At 38.7% G+C, this 23,025-nt stretch overlaps 1 protein-coding gene across 2 annotated transcripts in view; it reads left to right on the top strand.

Moving 5' to 3' along the window:
- The window catches only part of LOC123511917, a 79,027-nt gene extending 58,236 nt beyond the window's left edge, over nt 1-20,791 (top strand). For both annotated transcript variants that reach the window (XR_006676979.1, XR_006676981.1), the window contains exons 4-5: nt 17,115-17,232; nt 20,735-20,791. The gene's annotated coding sequence lies outside the window, so the exon portion shown is untranslated. The remainder of the gene's footprint in view (nt 1-17,114; nt 17,233-20,734) is intronic.
- The last annotated feature ends 2,234 nt before the right edge of the window (nt 20,792-23,025 follow it).

Genomic DNA, 23,025 nt, shown 5'->3' with positions numbered 1-23,025 from the left:
TTTTCATTTCTTTCTCTCTCTCTCTCTCTCTCTCTCTCTCTCTCTCTCTCTCTTGATTTTTACCTCAATTTCTCCCTGTTCTCATTATTCCACCAATGTAGTTTTATTTTTCCCTGCTTCTTGTTCTTGGTGTTAAATTTAAGAAGAAGAAGAAGAAGAAGAAGAAGAAGAAGAAGAAGAAGAAGAAGAGGATACAAAAAGATACAGTTGAAATGAGAAACGAAAGTGTCCAATGAAAATGGTAACAAAAATAAGAAAAAAAGTAAAAATGCAAGAAAAAAAATCAATACAGAACTCATCAATAGTTTAAATGAAGGAAGAGAACGAGGAGGAGGAGGAGGAAGAGGAGAGGAGGAGGAGGAGGAGGAGGAGGAGGAGGAGGAGGAGGAGGAGGAGAAGAAGGAAAACGAGGATAAGAAAAATAAAGGAGATGGAATAATAATAATAATAATGGCAAGAAGAAAAGGAGGAAGAAAAACGAGAAGGAAAAGAAAAAGAAGAGAAAGAAGAAGAGAAAGAAGAAGAAGAAGAAGGGGGAAGACATACTGCATTATGAGCATGACCAGGGAAGATGCACAAGATGAAAAGAAAGAAGAATAAAGGAGAAGGAAAGAAGAAGAAGAAGAAGAAGAAGAAGAGGTGGAAGAAGAAGAAGAAGAGAGAGAAGACGTATTACATTATGACCAAGACGAGAAGGAAAAAAAGTACAAGAAGAAAAGAAGGAAGAAGAGAAAGATAAAGAAAAAAAGAAGAAGAGGAAGATAAAAGGAGGAGGAGGAAGAAGAAGAAGAAGAAGAAGAAGAAGAAGAAGAAGAAGAAGGGGGAAGACGTACTGGATTATGAGCATGATAAAGAAAACTCACAACAAAAAAAGAAGGAAGTAAAAAAGAGAAGAAAAAGAAGAACAGGAAGAGGAAGAAGAGGAAGAAGAAGAAGAGAGAGAAAGACGTAATGCATTATGATTATAACTAGAATAAAAGAACAAGAAGAAAAGAAGGAAAAGAAAAAAGAAAAAGAAGAGGAAGAGAAAGAAGAGGAAGAAGAAAAGAAGAAGAAAAGGAAGAAGAAAAAGAGGGAAAAAAGAAGAGGAAGAAGAAGAGGAGGAAGAGGAGGAAGAAGAGGGACATGACCAAGACGAGAAGGAAAAAATGGATAAAAGAAAAGGAGGAGGAAGGAACAATAATAATAATAATAATAATAATGATAATAAAAGGAGGAGGAGGAGGAGGAGGAGGAGGAGGAGGAGGAGGAGGAGGAAAGACACATAGCATCATAACCACTTAGACACCAACCCACCACTTCCATCATGCTTCGGAAGATTTGTACATAATACTAATGGTTTTCCCTCCCTTCCTAATGTGTCCCTCTTAGATGCAGCTTTCCACTCAATTTCTCTCATTTTCTGTGTGTTCGGTAATGTAACCTTGATTTATGAACACCTGTTGTTTATTGATGTCTGCTTACCTGTGTTTGCCTTGTTATCTCCCTTCCTTCTCTTCTCCTCTTCCTCTCTCTTCCTCCTCCTCCTCCTCCTCCTCCTCCTCCTCCTCCTCCTCCTTCTCCTCCTCCTCCTCCTCTCTTTGTTCGTATTCTGCATTGTTTATTGTTTATTGATCGTTTGCTTCTGTTGTTTTGGTTCTAAAGTCGTATCTTCTTCTTTCTCTCCTTCTTCTTCTTCTTCTTCTTCTTTCTTGTTTTTGTTCTTGTTCTTGCTCTTCTTGTTCTTGTTCTTCTTTTTCTTCTTGCTTTTAGTTTTTTTTTCTTGTTCTTCCTTTTCTTGTTCTTTTTTATCATCATTATCATCATCATCTTCATCATCATCATCTTTTTCCTCTTCTTCTTCTTCTTCTTCTTTTTCTCCCTCTTGTTGTTGTTGTTGTTGTTGTTCCTCTTCTTCTTCTCCTCCCACTCTTGTTGTTGTTGTTGTTGTTTTTGTTGCTGCTGTTATTATTATTGTTGTTGTTGTTGTTGTTGTTGTTGTTGTTGTTGTTGTTGTTGTTGTTGTTGTTGTTGTTGTTGCTGTTGTTGTTCCTTTTCCTCGTCCTCCTCCTCCTCTTCTTCTTCTTGTCCCCTTCTCCTTCTCCTTCATTTTGTTGTTGTTGTTGTTGTTGTTGTTGTTCCTCTTCTTCTTGTCCTTCTCCTTTTCCTTCTTCTCCCTCGTTTTGCTGTTGTTGTTGTTGTTGTTGTTGTTGTTGTTGTTGTTGTTGTTGTTGTTGTTCCCCTCTCCCTGTCTTTGTTGACGTAAGTATTAACGCTAGGTAGCAATAGAGTGCAGACTTATCATGTACTGTAGTTCTCTTCTGTCTCACTCTCTTACATTTCCTCTCTTTAAAATCGTGAGTGTTTTCTCTTTATTAGGTAGAGAGAATATATTATTGTTTATTGTTCTCTTTTCTACTGTAGTTACTCCTCTTCTCTTTCTCTCTTCTGTCTCACTCTCTTACATTTCCTCTCTTTAAAATCGTGAGTGTTTTCTCTTTATTCGGTAGAGAGAATGTAATATTGTTCATTGTTCTCTTTTCTACTGTTGTTACTCCTCTTCTCTCTCTCTCTCTCTTCCTCTACTGTACTTACTCATCTTACATTTCTTTGCTTTATAATCGTGAGTGTTTTCTTTTTATTAGGTAGTGAGAATGTATTATTGTTCATTGTTCTCTAATGCTTCTCTTTTCCATCTTGCCCTTCTATATTACCTGCCTTTGACATTTATATATTTTTTGTGTTAGAGTGTGTTATTATTTTCTCTCTCTTTATTATCTGTCTGTTGAAATTGTGGGGTTTTGTTTGGGCTAGTGATTATTATTGTTTGTTGATTGTTTTTATAGGTAGAGGAGGGGAAGGAGGAGGAAGAGGAGAAGGATCAAGAAGAGGAGGAAGAGATGGAGGAACAAAAGGAGGGAGAGAAGGGCAACTGTCGATAATATGATTTATTTATATTCCCTGCCAATGAAAGCGCTTTGTTCTCTCTCTCTCTCTCTCTCTCTCTCTCTCTCTCTCTCTCCTTATTCACCTATTCCCCGTCACACTCCTAATGTATTACTCCTACTACACACTCACCCATTCTCTCTCACCACCACCAACACCGTCACCACCACCACCATCACCACCACCACCATCACCACCACCATCACCATCACCACCATTCTCTCCTCTCTCCCATCACATTTATTCACCTTTCTTCAAATATCACTCATAGATTTTTTTTTCATTCACTCTCCATATTTAATGTTTATCTACTTTTCTGTATAACTCTGTGTAAACTCTGGTACACTCTGGAACTCCCTGCCTGCTTCTGTATTTCCTCCTTTTCTTTGACCTGAACTCATTTAAGAGGGAGGTTTTGAGACTTTGATACCATTTGTGTGGGGTAAATCTCCCGGATCTGCTTGGGAACTGGCTTCTAAGTGGGTTTTTGTTTTTTTTATTATAGTTTATTGTCTTTTGGTCAGATTTCTTACATAAAAAATCTCGTACCAAACTCGTCTTTCCTTCTATTTTTTTTCCAACTCCTATCATCTCTATCATCTATACCTCTTCTTCCTCTCACCACTACTCTCTATAGCACTCTCACTAGTCACCATTCTCCTCTCACCACTACCCTTTATGACACTCTCACTATCCACCATTCTCCTCTCACTACTTTCAATAACACAGCTACACATAAACACTGCATAATTTACCGCCTTTTTCGCTTATTGCTCCTCTCTCTTTAGTCTGACCTTCCCCGCTCCTGCCGAAGAGACACAGCCAAGACTTGAGACAACAGACCCCCAATGAATCTTGATGCATTTTTAATAGACTCGGTAATGTAATTCAAATAAGTTCGGAGATGGTTCTGTAATATTGATGGGGCACTCAAATTTTGCAGATATCTGGGATTGTAATGTAATTTATGACTTGTGGGTACTCTGTCTGCGTGTGTGTGTGTGTGTGTGTGTGTGTGTGTGTGTGTGTGTGTGTCTCTCTCTTTCTCTAAAACGGATAATGTGTCTGGTAAGAATACTTTATTTATTGCCTTTGAATATTTTAGTTCATATGAATGTAAATTGGAAAGGAGGGAATATCTGAACTGAAAGAGGAGGAAGAGGAGGAGGAGGAGGAGGAGGAGGTGGAAGAGGAGGAGGAGGAGGAAGAAGAAAAGGAGGATTTTTAAAGATTACAAAGGGAGAACTAAAGAATAAAGAAGAAGAAGAAGAAGAAGAAGAATAGTAAAGATCAAGAGGAGGAGGAAGAAGAATAGCTAAGATGAAGAGAAGGTGGAGGAAGAAGAAGAGGAGTAGGAAGAAGAAGAAGAAGAGAATGAAGAAGAATAGTAAAGATGAAAAGAGAAGGTGAAGAAGAAAGAAGAGAAGCAGGAGGAAGAAGAAGAGATGGAAGAAGAATAGTAAAGTGGATAAAAGGAGGTGGAGGAGGAAAAGGTGGAGGAGGAAGAAGCCCAAGAAGAAGAGGAGAAGGAAGAAGAGTAAAGATGAAAGGAGAAGATGGAGGAGAAAGAAGAGGAAGAGAAAGAAAAAGAAGAGGTGGAAGAAGAGTAAAAATGAAAAAAAAGGAGATGGGAGAGAGAGAAGAATAAAGTATAAGTATAAGAAGAGAAGAAGAGTAAAGATGGAAAGGGAAAGGAGGAAGAGGAAGAAGGAAGAGAGTAGAAAAATGAGAGAGAAAGAAGAATAGAAATAAGAATAAAAAGACAAGAACAGTAAAGATGGAAAGGAAAAGGAGGAAGGGGAAGAAGGAAGAGGATAGAAAAATGAACCTCCTCTTCTTCCTCCTCCTCTTCCTCCTCTTCCTCCTCCTCCTCTTTTTCTCGTTATTGCTTCCATCACTTTATAATCAATTCGTGATGAGTCTCGTGGTCTGGTCGTGGAGGCAAATACTTTCATCTTCCTTTCCTCCCTCCTCCTTTCCTCCTTCCTCATTTCCTCCTTCCCTCTATTTCCTATTCTCTCCTCCTTCATTTCCCGATTTTCCTCCCTCGTTTCATTGTCTATCGTCTTTTCCCTTTTTGTTTCTTTTCTCTCTCTTTCTCTATTTTTCCTTTCTTCATTTCTTTCACTCCTTCGTGTGATCCTGTTTCCTGTTTTTCCATCCTCTCTCTCTCTCTCTCTCTGTCTCTGTCCTCTATTTTTCCCTATCAGTTTTCCTTCATTTTATTTTCCTTTATTCTTTAAGTATTTTTCCTCAAAGTTTTCATATTTTTCCCCTTTTTTCCCCTTTTTTTGTGTTTTTTTGTCCTCCTTTTGGTTAGGTTTCCTCGTTTTGGCCGCTGCTGTGTTGGTTGTCCTTCCTCTGCCAAGATACAGAATAGGAAGTTGGCTTTGATTCAGCTAGGGAGGAGGAGGAGGAGGAGGAATAGGAGGAGGAGGAAGAGGAAGGAGGAGGAAGAGGAGGAGGAGGAGGAAAAAATAAAGCAATGGTAAAGAGAAATTGACAGATTGATAGGAAGATAAGAGATATAATTGATGAAAAGTAAATACAAGAAAAGGAGGAGGAAGAAGAGGTGTAGGAGAAGGAAGGAGGAGGAGGAGGAGGAGGAGGAGGAGGAGGAGGAGAAGGAAGAGGTGTAGAAGGAGGAAGAGTAATAATAGTAGTAGTAATAGGAGGAGGAGGAGGAGGAGGAGGAGGAGAAGGAGGAAGGAAAGGAAAAGAGAAGAAAAATGAAGTGAAAAAGGAAATGAGAAATAGATTATAAAGAAGGAAAAAATAAAGAAGAAGAAGAAGAAGAAGGAGAAGAAGAAGAAGAAAAAGAAGAAGAAGAAGAAGAAGAAGAGGAAGAAGAAGACCAGAGGAAGAGAGAAATAGAAAGCAATACAGTGAACAGAATAAAAGAGAAATGCCAATAAGAAGAAGCAATAAGAGGAGGAGGAGGAGGAGGAGGAGGAAGAGGAGGAAGAGGAGAAGGAGGAGGAGAAGAAGGAGGAATGTAGTAAAATGAAGGAGGTAAGAGAGAAGACGATGGTGAGAAGAATATTGAGAAATTGGAATGAGGGAGAAGTGGGAGGGAGAGAGGATGGAGGAGAATGAGAAACGTGATAAACCAGGAAAAGAAAGGAAGAACAAGAGGAGGAGGAGGAGGAGGGAGAGGGAAGAGAGATGATAGGTACAGGAGAATGGCCGATAAAGGAGAGAAGAGGAGGGAAAAGGAAAAAAAAAGGAGACGTGGAAGGAATAGATGAACGGGGAAAAATGCGAGCAGGAGGAGGAGGAGGAGGAAGAGGAGAAGGAGGAGGAGGAGGAAGAGGAGGAGGAGGAGGAAAAGGAAAGAGTGAAAAAAAGAAAGGAAAAAAAACTTGATGAAATAAAGTTTAGGTAACGATGATGTTGATGATAATGATGATGATGATGAGGAGGAAGAAGGGGAAGAGGAAGAGGAAGAAGAGGAAGAGGAACAGGGAAAAAAAGTAGAAACACAAAAAGAAATAAAGAAAGAAACTGGACAAAGTATAGGTAAAGATGATGATGATAATAAGGAGAAAGAGGAGGAGGAGGAGGAGGAGGAGGAAAAGGAGAAAGAGAAAAAGAGAAGGAAGATGAGAAGGACAAGAAAAGATGACGATAATGATGATGAGAAAGAAGAAAAAAAGGAGAAACACAAAAAGAGGAAAAAAAAGTAAAAAAAAAAGATGAAGATAAGGAATAAGAGGAGGAGGCAGCAAAAAGAGGAGGAGGAGGAGGAGGAGGAGGAGGAGGAGGAGGAGGAGGAGGAGGAGGAGGATTAGGGAGGAAGAGCAGCTAAATATAGACGCCACACAAGAGACGCAAGCAACGCAGGGGAGGGAATAACAAACTGTCTTGATTACTCAGGTGAGAATAATAAGCAGGTGGGAGACAGGGGCTGTATATCACTATGTCCGGCAGGCGTCAGCACAAAACGACCAGGAAAAAAAGAAGAAAAGATGGACGGTATATCTTAAATCAGTCTCTCTCTCCCTCTCTCTCTCTCTCTCTCTCTCTCTGGTAAAGAAGATGACGTCAGGGTAAATTTTTGATGAGAGAGAGAGAGAGAGAGAGAGAGAGAGAGAGAGAGAGCTTTATATTTTCTCCTCTTTCTTTTTTATTCTTTGTTTTTTCTTTATTCTCTCTCCACCGCAACTTAATTAGCGAAATGAATAGTAAAAACTTGACATTTGATTTCTGGTTCAACTTGAAAAAGAAACCTTGAATTTGTATTATTGATCTGTTTTATTTATTTATTTATTTATTTATTTATTTATCTATTTATTTATTTCATTCGCTGCCATTTACGTCACCTTGATAACCAAACGTATAGGTAAATGAATAATAAATCTGTATTTGTTTATTTGACCGTCTTGTTCATTATGGAAATATAAGAAAAAATGGAGAAAAGTGTGTTATGTACATGTTTTTTTTCTTAATTAATCCGTTTGTGTGTTTTTTTTTGTGTGTGTTTTATGAGTGTTTTGGGTGTTATTTGTGTGTTTTTGGGTGTTTTTTGGGTGTTTTAGTGTATATCTGATTTGATTTGCTTTTCATTTTCTATTTTTTTTTGGCCACTACTAATAACATCAACTTCATTACTAAGCGTGGAATGACATGGATTAGCGAAAGAGGATTTATCTTTTCACTGGTTGAGCAAGAGCATTATATCTCGCTTTCCTGTCTTTTCGTTCTTTTACCAATTCATTCAACATTCATCTAGTCGTTTGTTTCTGTTCAATCTGAATTAATAACGTGATGCCTTAGAAAATAACATGTACCTATTTTATTTGATTTTTCTTGTGCGTTTAACACCTGAGCGCTTCATGTGTGGAGGTGAGAATGTGAGTCTTACCTTTACTCCATATAACATATCGTTGTTTTATCTATTTATTCTCTTTCACCTGTTCTCTCTTCCCGCTACAAATGACGCCAGCTTGATTGATAAACGTGTTAATAAATGAATGAGCGATGTTTGAAGCCTTCACACTTACTAAAATAAAGATTAGTGTGATATCTTATAATCCAATGTTAGACTTCATTTTTTTACATATTTATTCTTCCCTTTTTAAACTAACTAATGATAACTAAACGTGATGCCTCATGATAAATTGAAGCTTGGTGTTCTTTGTGAGTCTGTTCGTCCCTCCTTTCTCTCTCTCTCCTTCCTCTGACATACGTTCCTTAAAATAGAAGAGACAATCGTACACTCCTCCAGAATGTAATTAACCTTCAAATGTCTCCATGTATTTGGAAAAAGTAGTGATCTTATCTCAAAATACAAAATTAGGAATCTTACGGTGGATTTAGCCACACTAGTGAAGGAGTTTAGAAAGAAATAGAGGAATAGAAAACGAAGTGGTGACGTATAGTGTGTTAACTTTTATATGCTACTTTTCATTATAACAAATACCAGATTCAGTATTCTCTTCCTTAAAAATCCGATTGTTTCTCTGTAAAATTTAAACTCAAGTACCATGACGCGTTTTCATGGTCGTTTCTGCTTACCATTTGGCGATTTCATACAGCTTCAGAAACTTAGGTGGGGGATTAAAATAGTTAAGACTCTGGCCTTTAATCTTCTGACCTCCATAGATCCTTCCTAATGTCCTAATCGTCTAATCGTATCCAAAACTCATGGTAGAAAAAGCGTGAGTTTTTGTAGTTATGAGAAATGTTATGATATGTGTGTGTGTGTGTGTGTGTGTGTGTGTGAAAATGCCTCTCAGTACTGATGGAGTTAATGAAGGTTTTATTTCCAGCAAGATTGAAGAGTAGCGAAGAGAATGACATTGTTTGCCTGTCTGTTTGATCTGCCTGTCTGTCTGTCGAGGAATTCATTTACATATCAGTAGACCGACTGGAACCACTTATTTTTATTTGTTTTTCTTTGTTGTTTCCGTTTTTTCTAGTTGTGCTGTGGCGTATACTACACACACACACACACACTCTGTCTCTCTCTCTCTCTTACCACAACATTGACACATCTCAGCGCCAGTGTGGGTGTTCTGGGAGGTGAGAAAGAAACCATTACATAACAGAGTTTCTCGAGTTACGCGACACATTCCTGACTTTCCCTCATTAGCCAAGTCATAATCTAATTTTTTACCTAAGTCTGAACCAGCCTCATATTTTTTTAGGTCAATACTTCTTTTTTTTTTTATTTATTTATTTTTTCTATACCATGTGGGCTTTTCACGGGAATTTATGGGCTAAATGGGATACTTTTCGGGTACCCTCTATCTCAAAGCCCACCCGCTAGGAAACCGTTGCCCAGTGAGGAAGCCCAACCTACACTCGGACCGTGGACAGGATTCGAACCCGTGCGCTTGGAGACTCCTCGGATCCCAAAGCACGCATGGTTCCACTGTACCACGGCGGCCCCCATGTTGGCTTTTCACGGGATGTGGTAGTTGTCCTTAAGCAGGGGTAGCATGGATACACCTGAGTCCATTATGAACGTGTATTTAATAGTATCACAAGACACAACAGGTATAGCCGAGCAAACGAGAGGCTGAGGCGTACTGTACGTGTGACCTGAGACGGCGGCGAGCGAGAACTGAGGGGAAGACGTGACGTCACCTCAAGCCAGCCAAACTGATTCTATAAATAGAATGTTTTACAGAAAACGGAGCACGGGCAGTACATACAGGACATACTAACATAGGAAATTTATGTGCTAAAGGGGATACTAATACATAATCTCCGGCAGCATTATAGTCTGTCTACTCTAAAATGGGTCCTGGATTTAAGACACATTGTAGCTTATTGAGAACCTAATTGATTTGATGTGAATAATACTTTTTTTTTTATTTATACCATGTGGGCTTTTCACGGGCATTTATGTGCTAAAGGGGATACTTTTTGGGGTAACTCCTATCTCAAAGCCCACCCGCTAGGAAACCGTTGGCCCGAGTGAGGAAGCCCAACCTACACTCGGACCGTGGACAGGATTCGAGCCCGTGCGTTTGGAGACCCCTTGGACCCCAAAACACGCATGGTTCCTCTGTACCACGGCTAAGGAATGAAATAATAATGTATAGATAGTTTGCTTGTATTGGTGGGACTTCTATTTATGGTATTGTTTTTTTAGATGAGGTTAAGCATATATGTTTAAACTCTCATTGACAAAATAGATGAATTAATAAAGTAAAGAGATGCATGCGTGTATTTCCTCATATTACTGCAACAATTTAATGCTTCTACACTTTGCTAATGTTACCAGAGCAAGAGGATGTCCAATGTGTGCAATTTCCTGTATTACAAAACAAGAAACAATTTTACACTTCTACTTATAAAAAAAAAGCATTAATACAAGTGAATACATTTTTTTATATTACGAATACTAAAATAACATCCTTTTAACCCCCTTCAGTACCATGCCGCGTTCCATATTCACTCTGCTTACAATTTGGTGATTTGATACAGCTTCAGAAACTTACGTGGGGATTAAAATAGTGAAGACTGTGGCTATTAATCTTCTGATCTCAATAGACCCTTCCTAATGTCAATAATATCGTCTTAATCACACCCAAAAATCAAGGTAAAAATGCATCTCAGTATTAAATGGGTTAAAACTCACCAAATTTAATCCCAAGATGAAGAAAATTAATCCTCACGTCACGACAGGTAAGTGTGGAGAAGGTGGAGAAGGTAGCAAGTCTCAGGTGACACGTGCGGTAGGGTACAGGTGTGTGAGAGTCGACAGGTATTCCTCAGTGTTATTTTAAGACCCAGCAATCTCGCAGTAATTTCTCCAACCTAAGAGTATTGCTGTCCTCGTGTCCTCGTAATGAGAGTCTAAGAGCATCGTCAGTGTGTGGTGTGGTGTTATTAAAAGCCTCAATAAAACGCAATGTAATAAAGCTTTCCTCTTGCTTTAAACTGCCTGACTCAAGTATGAAATTAAGGAACGGTTGTCTGTCTTGTGTGTGTGTGTGTGTGTGTGTGTGTGTGTGTGTGTGTGTGTGTGTGTGTGTGTGTGTGTGTGTGTGTGTGTGTGCATGTGTGTGTGTCCTTTCTCTCTCTCTCTCTCTCTCTCTCTCTCTCTCTCTCTCTCTCTCTCTCTCTCTCTCTCTCTCTCTCTCTCTCTCTCTCTCTCTCTCTCTCTCTCTCTCTCTCTCTCTCTCTCTCTCTCTCTCTCTCTCTCTCTCTCTCTCTCTCTCTCTCTCTCTCTCTCTCTCTCTCTCTCTCTCTCCCACCACCTCTTCAATTCATCCCAACCTCACTTACACTCCACCCCTCCATCTTTCCTTCTTTTCATTTCCCTGCCGTTCCCTTGCTTCTCTCCTAAAGGCTGAACAGTAATCGCGCTGGAGCCTTCACTTGCCCGCCCTGCCCACAACCTCATGTCCGCTGTCACAGGAAGATCCACAAAGATTAAATTTATACCACTGCGCCGCGGCTGAGCATGATAATGAGGTAGAGAGTGCAAGGTAGAGAGGAGGGAGAGCTAGAAAAGGTGCCAGATTCCTTGTGTGTGTGTGTTGGGGGTTTTGTGAGACGTGTTGTGTGGTGTGTGGTTGTATGTAATGTAAGTTTGTATGTGTGTGTGTGTGTGTGTGTGTGTGTGTGTGTGTGTGTTTTACTTTTCTTAGGTCGATAGTGTGTTGAAGTGTGTTGTTGATAGTGTGTTGCTGGGTGTGGCAGTGTGTTAGGTTTGTTTTTAGGTGAAGTTTAGTGTTTTCCAGTGTTGCGTTGTGTTAGGGTGTGAAAAATGCATTGGTAAGTGTACTGGTGTGTGTTTTCGTGGGTGTTGTCTAATTTCTATGGTTTTCTAGTGTGAATGAGTGTGTTGCAAGTGTGGGTTTGGTTCTTTCCAGGGTGTTGAGGTGTGTTGGGTACCTGTGATTAGAGTGTTAGGGTGCGTGAGAATGTGTTGAGTCTGTTACGAGTGTGTATGAGTGTGACTAGTGCTCTGAGTCACACTTGTATGGAGAGGAAAAGGAAATGCAAAGTGAATCACGGTAAAGGGAAAAGAAAATTGTAATAAACTGTGAGGAGAAAAAATGAATGAACTGATAAAGTATTGGAGGAATATTGGCAGAAAAACAATAGAGTGATTTTAATTATTTCTCTCATTAACTTCCATTTTATTTACACTTCCATTTCCTCTTTTTCCTTTATTTACTTTTTCCTACTTTCCTCCTTCCTTACCTATCACGTATTCTTTATTATCTTTTTCTTTCTCTTTTCTTCTCTTTTCCTCACTCGTTTCTCTAAATCTTTTCTTGAATTATTTTACTCTTCTTTCCTCTCTTTCTTTCCCTTCTCATTTTTCTCTTCCTTCTTTCCTCTTCCATTCTCACAGACCCTATCCTCTTCCTCACTCTTTATGCATTCTTCCCTCCTCTTCCTCCTCCTCTTCCTCTTCCTCTTCCTCTGCCTTCTTGGACACTCCGTTTCATCACCACTCTTCATATCGCCATAGTAAAAAATCTCTCCTCCTCCTCCTCCAATTTCTTTCCTCCTCCTCCTCCTCCTCCTCCTCCTCCTCCTCCTCTTCTCAATTTTTCCCTTGCTTTCCTCTCCATGTCGTTTCAATTTTCCACACTCCCTTCCTCCTTTTTCTCTCTATTTATCCGAATTGCCTTTTTCTCCATCTCTTTCCTACTTCCTTTCTTTATTTTTCTCTGCCTCCCACTCCCTCCGTCCCATGCACCCTCATTTTTCCCCTCCTTTCTCTTTCTTTCTCTGTCTGTTTGTGTTTCTCTCACGTTTCCCCTATCTACTGTCTTTTCTCTCCCCTCTTTCCCTTCTCCCCTCTACATACATCCTCAGTTTTCTCTTCTGTTATATCTTTCATCCCCCATTTTTCTCCTGTCTTGTCAGTTTCCCTTTTTTCCTCTATATCTTTCCTCTTTCTCTTTTCTCAGCCATAGCCACATGCTTCTGATGAAAATTTCCTTGTTTTTTTTCTATTTTTCATTTAATCTTCTCATTCTTTTCCTTCTCCATGCTTTCTCCTTTTTCTTCTTACTTTTTGTTATTTTATTGCCTCTTTCTTCTTTATTCTCTTCTAGTTTTCTCATTTTGCTTGATCTTTCCTTTCTCACTTCTATATTTTTTTCTTTTCCTCTTTTTTTTCTTCCCTCTCCATTCTTTCCTCTGCCTTTCATTTCCTCTTTTCCTTTCTTTCCTCTCTTACTCTCTCCCTTTCCTTCATAATACTCTCTTTTTACACTTTTTTCCTCTTCTTCCTCTAACTCCCTACCTTTTCTTCCCTTCATCCTCTCCCCTCACCTCCCTTCACCTCACCTTTCCAATATTCCCTCCTCCTCCTCTTCCCTCCTTTATTTAACCTCCCCTCCCTTACTCTCTTCCTTTTCCTTCATTATACCCAGTCACTACCTTGTTTTTCTTTGTCTCTCTAATTCCCTCCCCTTTCTTCCCTCCCTTTTTCTCTTTATCACCTCCCATCATCTCCCCTCACCTTACCTTTCCACTCTCTACATTGTTTTTTTTTTCCTTTCTTAACTCTCCTTTCTCTTATCACCTCCCCTCACCTGACCTTTCCAACGTTTCCCTCCTCCTTCCCTTCACTGCTTCATTTCACCCCCACGCCTGCTCCTCCCCCTCCCCAAGTAATACCGGCATATTTGTCACTGCACTCCATCGCGAGACAACAGAAAAAAATCGTCCTCATTATGTAAATTGGATATTACAGCAAATTACGCGCTCTTACCTGCAAAAGTGCGTGTAATTAATGGAGAGGCGCTCAGGTGTCACCAGCACCTAACCCTTCCACGCCCACCTGCCCTGCCGCCCTCTGTATCCCGTCCACTGCATCCCGCCCACTGCATTCCGCCCGTACAGTGACAATAGCGTGGGAGTTAATAGTGGTGAGGATGAGAGGATGGCAGTGATAGGAACAGTATTAATCCCTTTATTACTGGGACACACTTTCATTATGAGTATTTGGTGCGATTAGACCATTTTATTTATATTATGAAGGGTTTATGGAGGTCAGAAGATTGATGGCCACAGTCTTCACTATTTTAATCCCTACACAAGTTTCTGAAGCTGTATCAAATCACCCAATAGTAAGCAGAGTGAATATGGAAACGCGTCATGGTACTGTAAGAGGATCAAGAACAGTAAGAACACTACTGACAATAACAATAAGATCTATACTTACCCTAGTTAACGATAAGAGATGTCACATGCACAAGTGAATGAAAGGTGAAAAGATACACAAATATTTCAAAGGTTCTGTGCAAGGAAACTGACACTAACATGCACCAGTGAAGATATAGAACAGTAGATACACAATTAACCCCTTCAGTACCATGACTCGTTTATATTTTCATTCTGCTTACTATTTGGTGATTTTAGATAGCTTCAGAAACTTATGATGGAGATTAAACTAGTGAGGACTGTGGCCATTAATCTTCTGACCTCCATAGACTCCTCCTAATGTCAATAAAATGGTGTCGCAGTGCTGAAGAGGTTAATACAAATGTTATATGGAGTAAAGGTAACACTCACATGCTCACCTTGGTTCATGAAGCGTTCAGGTGTTAAATGCACATGAAAAATAAAAAAAGGTAGAGGTTATTTTTCAAGGTATCTCGTTATTAATTCAGTTTATCAGTGAAGAGTAACGTAAAAGATTAATAAAAAAACAAACGATTAGGTGGATGTCGAGTTTTCCAGAGGTATGATGGGAAATTTAGTATGCCTTCCAGGTGGGTTAGTGAAGAGAACAGGTGTCACGGAGTGGTAAACGTGGAGAAGGGAATGATTCAGTGTTTGTGAAAGTTTAATCTGACTGTGGAGGAAAGATTTATATTACACATTTTTTTAGTGATGTTGTAGACAGGTGTGTGTGTGTGTGTGTGTGTGTGTGTGTGTGTGTGTGTGTGTGTGTGTGTGTGTGTGTGTGTGTGTGTGTGTGTGTGTGTGAAGACAAAACTAGTGACACGTGTATTGAGATGGATAGTTGTTTGTGACAGAGTAAAGGTTAGGTGAAAGTTTATTGATTGATTGACAGGTTTATTATCAAGTTCCGAAGTTGTTGTTGTTGTTGTTGTTGTTGTTGTTGTTGTTGTTGTTGTTGTTGTTGTTGTTGTTGTTGCTGTTGTTGTTATTATTATCTTCTTTGTTGCTCCTCCTCCTCCTCTTCTTTATTTTTTCTTCTTCTTATCCTCCTCCTCCTCCTCCTCCTCCTCCTGGTGCGCATTTCCTGCCTCTTCTTTCTCCTCCACGTTCTAATAAAAATTCCTGCCTTCTTGCCGATATTTACCTCATTTCTGTGCAGCGGACTTAAAGGAATTCTCTCTCTCTCTCTCTCTCTCTCTCTCTCTCTCTCTCTCTCTCTCTCTCTCTCTCTCTCTCTCTCTCTCTCTCTCTCTCTCTCTCTCTCTCTCTCTCTCTCTCTCTCTCTCTCTCTCTCTCTCTCCAATTATAACACTGCCACAAACAGGAATAAAAAACATTGATTTTTCTGGTCTAAACGACACGCGCGCACACACACACACACACACACACACACACACACACACACACACACACACACACACACACACACACACACACACACACACACACACACACACACACACACACACACACACACACACACACACACACACACACACACTTCTTTTCCTTCAGAAGAGTTTTCATTTCCTTTTCCAGTCACTCTTCTTCTTCTTCTTCTTCTTCTTCTTCTTCTTCTTCTTCTTCTTCTTCTTCTTCTTCTTCTTCTTCTTCTTCTTCTTCTTCTTCTTCTTTTTTATTTCTGTGTAATGTTTTCGTTATTGTTTTACCTGTTCATTAAGTGTTTGTATAAATTTAACTTCTTAACTTATTGTTTAAATTTATACTATATCATATAATTTTAGTTATTAATTCTTTGCTTTATTTTTTGTATTCCCTGTTCTTTTTAAATATTTTCGCTTTACTTTCTTTACTTTAGCTTTTATATATATCACCACACTTCTTTCCTAACAGTCCTGCAAAGATATCAAAGCTTAGTAAAGGACGTAACAGCAGCGACACACCAGAGGCGCTTCATATCACCACTAAATCTAAAGAAAGGCAGAACAGAAACGCTTCCCCAACTTTTCTCTCAACGTTTACCGCGACTGTAAGTGTTTTAATAATAGCCGAACCCTTCCTCGCGTGGCAGGGAGGGACTCGAAGGACACAAGACCCGCTGGAAACTTTTATGAAGCGTCTCGTATAATTTTGATATCGGGTTGACTGCTTGGTCTTAAAATTGCCCTTCTGAAGCCTCATGGAGTGACAGCGGCTGAGGTTCCACTGCTCCCGACTCTGTATTTAATTCTGGACGTTGTGTAAAAGCGATGTTTCCTGAAAGTTGGTTTTGATGAGGTTCTTTGTGATTTAAGAAGTAATAAGAGGTTTTAGAGTGGCAGTTAACCCCTTCAGTACCATGACGCGTTTCAATATTTATTTTGCTTACAATTCAATGATTTTATACAGCTTTAGAAACTTATGTGCGGATTAAGATAGTGAAGACTTTGGTCATTAATCTTCTGACCTCCATAGACCCTTCCTAATCGTCTAATCACACCCAGAAATTATGATCAAAATTCATTCCAGTACTGAAGGGGTTTATAGTGTGATTTAGTAAGTGTTTATAGGTTTAGAGTGAATAATGTGGTGGGGATACTATAAAAGCCCTTTAATTCCTACGTTTATAAGGAATTTAGGCGATACTCGAAAACCTCAAGTAAATACATGGAAGACGCCTTAAACTAATAATCTCCATCACCACATTCAAGAGAAATTAAATGGTAAATATAAACTTCATAACATCCATATGAGAGGCGAAGCAACCCACTTTCATCTCCAGTACACTCTAAACGTCTGCAGTAATTAACCCCTTCACTACTGAGATCCATTTTTACCTTAATTTTTGGGTATAATTGGATGATTTTATTTACATCAGAAAGTGTCTATGGAGGTCAAAAGGTTAATGGCCGGAGTCTTTACTATTCCTTCACATAAGCTTCTGAAGCTGTATAAAATCGCCAACTCGTAACCAGAATGAATATGAAAACGCATCATTGTACTGAAGAGGTTAAACTAACTAAACACAAGCAAGAACTCAAGAATATAACCACTAATTAGCATGAAAAGCCTTAGTATTGCATTAAGGACATGGAGGCAGAAATGTTACGTGTCTTATGAGCGCTATTGTACCTCACCAGGTGTCATGTGGTGAGGATGTGTAAACGTGGAATGAAGTATGTTAGTCCTCACCTGTCTCCATCACCACCACCACTGCCACCACCACCGCCATCATCATAATCAACATAAATTAAAGAGGTACTGTGTTAATGTTAAATGAGGAACATATGTGGAGAGAAGTATTGTTTGTAAGTTCTAGAAAATAAATTAATCTGAAAAGGTGATTAAGATAACGTGGAAAGGGATGATGAAAAGCACAAGCTTTGATATATGGAAGAAAAGTATTTGTACGGAAAGGGAGAAAGGTTATATTGGGGAAAATGTAGAGATTCCTATGGTAAATGTGATGGTATTTAACTCCATTAATATCCTGACACGTTTTCTTATTCATTCTGCTTACTATTTGGTCATTTTATACTACTTCAGAAATAAATTGAAATAGTGAGGACTCTGGCCATTAATCTTCTGACCTCCATAGACCCTTCCTAATATAATAAAACTTTCTAATCATAGCCATAACTCAAGGTAAAAATGCGTCACAGTACTGAAAGGGTTAGCGTAACTTAGAAAGAAGAGGAGGATTATATTAAGAAAAGAAATATGTGATGTAAATATATGGAAGAATTTTGTCGTATGTTGAATTAATGGGAGAAAAATATATATGAAACGTTGGTATTTAGAAGATTGTAAAGAGGAAAATAAATTGCAGAAGATACGTAGAGTAATAGAAAAAAAGAAAAATAATTATGAAAAAAAATGTAATATCTAAATATATATGAAAGATTAAAGAGAAAAATATGTTAAAAGTAGATGGAGCTTTGAATGTAATATGTAGATAAGAAGGAATAAAAAAATGTAATAAAAGACAAAAAAAAAAAAAAGGCAAACGTAAAATAATTATGAGAAAAACTGTGATTTCCAAATATATATATGAGAGATTTTTTATCGCTTATAGGAGAAAAAATATTAAAAGTAGATGAAGTTTTGAATATTATAAATACGTAAGAGGAAAAGACGTAATAAAAAGATAAATAAGGGAAACGTAAAATAATTATAAGAAAAAGTGTGATGTCCAAATATATATGAAAGATTTTTGTCGTTTATGGAATGGAGAAAAAGTGTATTCAAAGTAGATAGAGTTTTGAATGTTATGAATAAGGAGGAATAAAAAACGAAATAAAATGACAAAAAAAAGGGAAATGTAAGATAATTGTAAGAAAAAGTGTGATATCCAAATATATATAAAATTTTTTTGTCGCTTTTAGGGAAAAAATATATTAAAAGTAGATGGAATTTTGAATACTATAGATAAAGAGGAGGAATAAAAAATGTAATAAGAGAAGAACAAAAAAAAAAAAAAAAAATGACGCGTTATATCTTTGTCAGGTCACCGTCCATCCATCATGTGTCCCCCCTACCCCTCACTTTTTCCCTTTCTATTTATGATATACAGAAAAAAAGCCGGAAATAAATTTTTTCCCCTATAATTCCCCAAATCAAAACAGGATAGAACAGAAAAGAAAAAAAAAGGAAAAAACTTCATTTTGACAAGTACTAAACACACACACACACACACACACACACACACACACACACACACACACACACACACACACACACACACACAGACCAGTCACCTCGGCCAGTTTTCCACTCACGAGCCACAGAGCCACCTTATTGCTGCCTCTTTCTCAGCTTCTTATTTCTCAGGAAACTCGCAGCTCTTGGGAAACTCCAATACAATATTTGTTTGTCTTGAGAGAGAGAGAGAGAGAGAGAGAGAGAGAGAGAGAGAGAGAGAGAGAGAGAGAGAGAGAGAGAGAGAGAGAGAGAGAGAGAGAGAGAGTACAATTGCCCTAAAAAATGTGCACCGTCAGTATTAACATGATCGGTCGTGGCGTGGGCGCTGTATGGGTGATGGGCTGGCGGGAATACTCGGCTGATGATGAGTATGTAGATTCAGTTGAGGGGAAACTGTGTGTACCTGTGAGATTCTGAGGGGAAGCTGCTATACACATGTAGATGAGGGGAGGGAGGCGGTTTTCGTCCGATCAGCGAGGTTAAGCAACGTTGAGTCTTTTTTATGCGAGAGAAGCTGGCCAAGGGGAAAAAAAAGGCTAAAAAGGCCCACTTGATTGCCGGTTCCCTAAAAGATAAATAGAGTTAGTTAAAAGTCTGGAATAAATGTCTTGAAATCTCCCACTTAAAAGAAATCAAATCTTAGGAAGGCGGAAATACAGAAGCAGGCAGGGAGTTCCAGAGTGTACCAGAGAAAGGTATGAATGAGTGAGAGTACTGGTTAATTCTTGCGTTAGGGAGTTGGACAGAGTAATGGTGAAAGGAAGAAGAAAACCTTGTGCCTAGTCTGGTTTGTTCTACTTACTATTTGTTCTACTTAGTGACTCACCTGTCCTCCTCTTTACTCAAATTTACTACTTAATACTACTCCCTCTTTACACTCATTACCACTTATTGCTTGATACTCTTTACCTCTTGTACACAAACTCATTTCTTATTACCACTTTACACAAACTTAATACTTTACACTTACTACAGCTTTGTACTCATTGCTGCTTTACACAAACTTATTACATGTTACCTCTCTACACAAACCTTTTACTTGTTACCTGAACCATCCTTCTATTTACACAAACCTTGAGAATTAGAAACGTTTGACCCATATTTCCTATCTCATATCATTTGTTTACCTAAGAAAAACACATAACGTATCTAGGAACAGTGCTTAGATAAGAGTAATTCCCTAAACCTTATTTTTTGATAGTTTGACCTTAAAGATGTATTGAGAAAAAAACGCCAATCTGAATGTTGATCTAATAATGGAGATGCTTTTTGCTTCAAGGAGACACACTGTACGTACCTTAGCTGTTCCTTTGTATGATATGTAGAGAGAGAGAGAGAGAGAGAGAGAGAGAGAGAGAGAGAGAGAGAGAGAGAGAGAGAGAGAGAGAGAGAGAGAGAGAGAGAGAGAGAGAGAGAGAGTGGTTTATTTACCTTTTCTATAGATTGATTCATTTGACCTACTCTTTCTCTCTCTCTCTCTCTCTCTCTCTCTCTCTCTCTCTCTCTCTCTCTCTCTCTCGTGAGTGACACTATCCAATATCCTAAATCCATTACCTTTTCCCACACTTTTCTTTCCTCTTTTTTTTTTTTCTGCTATCTCTTCCTTTTCTTCTTTTTCTTCATCCTTTTACTCACTTCCTTCTTTATTCATTGGTATCCTTTTTATCACCATTATATTTGCATTCCCTCATTCTTCCCTGACTATCTCTCTCTCTCTCTCTCTCTCTCTCTCTCTCTCTCTCTCTCTCTCTCTCTCTCTCTCTCTCTCTCTCTCTCTCTCTCTCTCTCCTTTGTTTCTCGTGTCCTTTCCATCTCCTCTCTTCCTTTCTTTATTATCGTCTCTTCCTCTCCCCTCTTTATTTATCACAAGCTCTCTATAGACTTTTGGAGGAGATGTGGGTTTCTCTCTCTCTCTCTCTCTCTCTCTCTCTCTCTCTCTCTCTCTCTCTCTCTCTCTCTCTCTCTAATTTTTTCTATCTTTTCTCTTTTTCTGTGTTTCTTTTGTTGTTTTTCTTTTACCTATCTTGTTTTTTTCATTTTTCTCTTTTATCTTTGACAGGAGGAAAAAGAGGAAGAAGAGGAGAAAAGAAGAAAAGAAAGGAAGAAGGAAAAGGAGGAGAAAAAGGACAAGTTTCGGTGAGTGTTCAACTTATATCGACTCTCTCTCTCTCTCTCTCTCTCTCTCTCTCTCTCTCTCTCTCTCTCTCTCTCTCTCTCTCTCTCTCTCTCTCTCTCTCTCTCTCTCTCTCTCTCTCGATTGTATGCCTTCCCCTACCATGTTATCAGTGCTGGCAGGTGTAATGAGAGAGAGAGAGAGAGAGAGAGAGAGAGAGAGAGAGAGAGAGAGAGAGTAATTTCGTAAAATCTACATATTCAAATATTTAACTTTTTATTTTTATTCTATTTTTTTCATACGAACTCTTAAGATTTTGTATAACTTTTTTTTACTCTTATCTCCTGACCACCACCACCACCACCACCACCACCACCACCACCACCACCACCACCACCACCACCATTATTTTCACCTGTTCTCTGCCATCCTTTATCCCTGTAGGGCAAAAAGACTCCCTCCCATTTAGCACCTGCTCCCTTTTTTCCCTGCATTTTTACCCTAACTGCGTGTCTTTTTTCCCCGCACTGTTATTAAGGGCACTGGGGAGCAGGAGGGAGGGGAGGAGAGACTTAGAGGAAGGAGGGAGAGTTGAAAGGATGGCTGGGAGAAGAGGAAAGGAAGGGAAGCTGGAGGGAGGAAAAGCTGGAGGAAAGAGAGGAAAGAGTTGAAGGGATGTTTTGAAGGAGAGGAAAGGGAGGAAAAGCTGGAGGAAAGGGAGAAGAGAGTTGGGGAAAAGGGTGAAAAGCTGGAGGGAAGTTTTAGAAGGGAAAGGGAAGAAATCTGGAGAAAAGAGAGGAGAGGAAAAGGAGGAAAGTTGCAGGAATGGGAGGAAAGAGTTGGAGGGAAAGGAGGAAAAGCTGGAGGAAAGGGAGGAAAGCTGGAATGATGATTGAGAGGAGAGGAAAGGGAGAAGAGGAAAGGTGGAGGAAAGGATGGGAGAAGAGGAAAAGGAGGAAAGTTGGAGGAAAGAGAGGAAAGAAAGTTGGAGGAAAGGAAGGAGAAGAAAGGGAGGAAAGAGTTGGAGGAAAGGGAGGAAAAGCAGGAGGAAAGGGAGGAAAGCTGAAGGGATGGATGAGCGAAGAGGAAGAGGAAAAGAAAGGATAAAGAAAGAAAAAGTAAAAGTTTGCAGGTTTATTCATCTCTTGCTTTTATCTCTATTTTATCGTGTTCTTTTACTTTGAATGGGTGTTATTATCATTTCATCATTTTTTGTTGATTTTTTCAGGTTTTCCACGTATGTTTCCCTTTCTTAATGTACTGACGTGGTTGTTTTTTGCGATGTTTTTTTTTTTCTTGTCTGTGCAAATTTTCTGTTCCTCACTGAATTATTTTGTTTCCTCATTCTGAAAAGTCTTAATAGTTTTTAGTGCAGTGTTGAGTACGGGTGTTATTGTGCTGGTATAACTCTTCTGTCTACGCCAAGGAGAGATGTAAATGAATTGACGGAAATACCTACTAACACCACTATTCAGATTCTATTTTATTTCAACCCTAGTAAGGATAAATAATGGAAAAATTAGTTGAAAATCCACTCTAGTATTCACCTTTTATTTCCATTATTTCCAAACCACGGCTAGAAAAAATAAGGGAAAATAGCTAAAATAGAATATCAACTCTATTTTACTATTGATATTTTACTTTCATTATTTCCAAACCATGGCTAGATAAATAATGAAAAAATAGTTAAAAGTAGAATATGAACTCTAGTATTCACGTTTTATTTTTATCATATCCAAATCGTGCCTAGAAAAAAAATAAAGGAAAGAATAGTTAAAACAGAATATCCACTCTAGTATTCACGTTTTCCTTATTTCCAAACCTTGGCTAAATAAAAATAAAGGAAAAAGTTAGTTACAAGTAAAATATGAACCTTATTTATCATGTTTTATTTCTATTGTATCCAAATTGTGGCTAGAAAAATGAAGGAAAAAAATTGTATAAATAGAATATCTATCCTAGTATGCACATTTTACTTCACATGGCTAGATAAATAATTGAAAAACGAAGATAAATTAGAATATCAACTCTAGTATACACGTTTTACTTCCATTATATCAAAACCTTGGCTAAAAATTAGAGGGGGACAAAAGAAGAAGTGAAGCTGTATTGTTTCGTAATCCCCTGAACAGCGCAAACATCCAATACTCTTAATAGAACACAGGCATTCACTCCTTAAAAACTTGAAGCTGACTCTTCTCTTCCTTGAAATACACACGGTAAAAGAGATGAGGGCC

Source organism: Portunus trituberculatus, chromosome 32, assembly GCF_017591435.1.
Source record: "Portunus trituberculatus isolate SZX2019 chromosome 32, ASM1759143v1, whole genome shotgun sequence".
NCBI classification, from domain to species: domain Eukaryota; kingdom Metazoa; phylum Arthropoda; class Malacostraca; order Decapoda; family Portunidae; genus Portunus; species Portunus trituberculatus.
The sequence above is the reverse complement of the archived record's forward strand: the minus strand, read 5'-3'. Positions and strand labels throughout refer to the sequence as shown.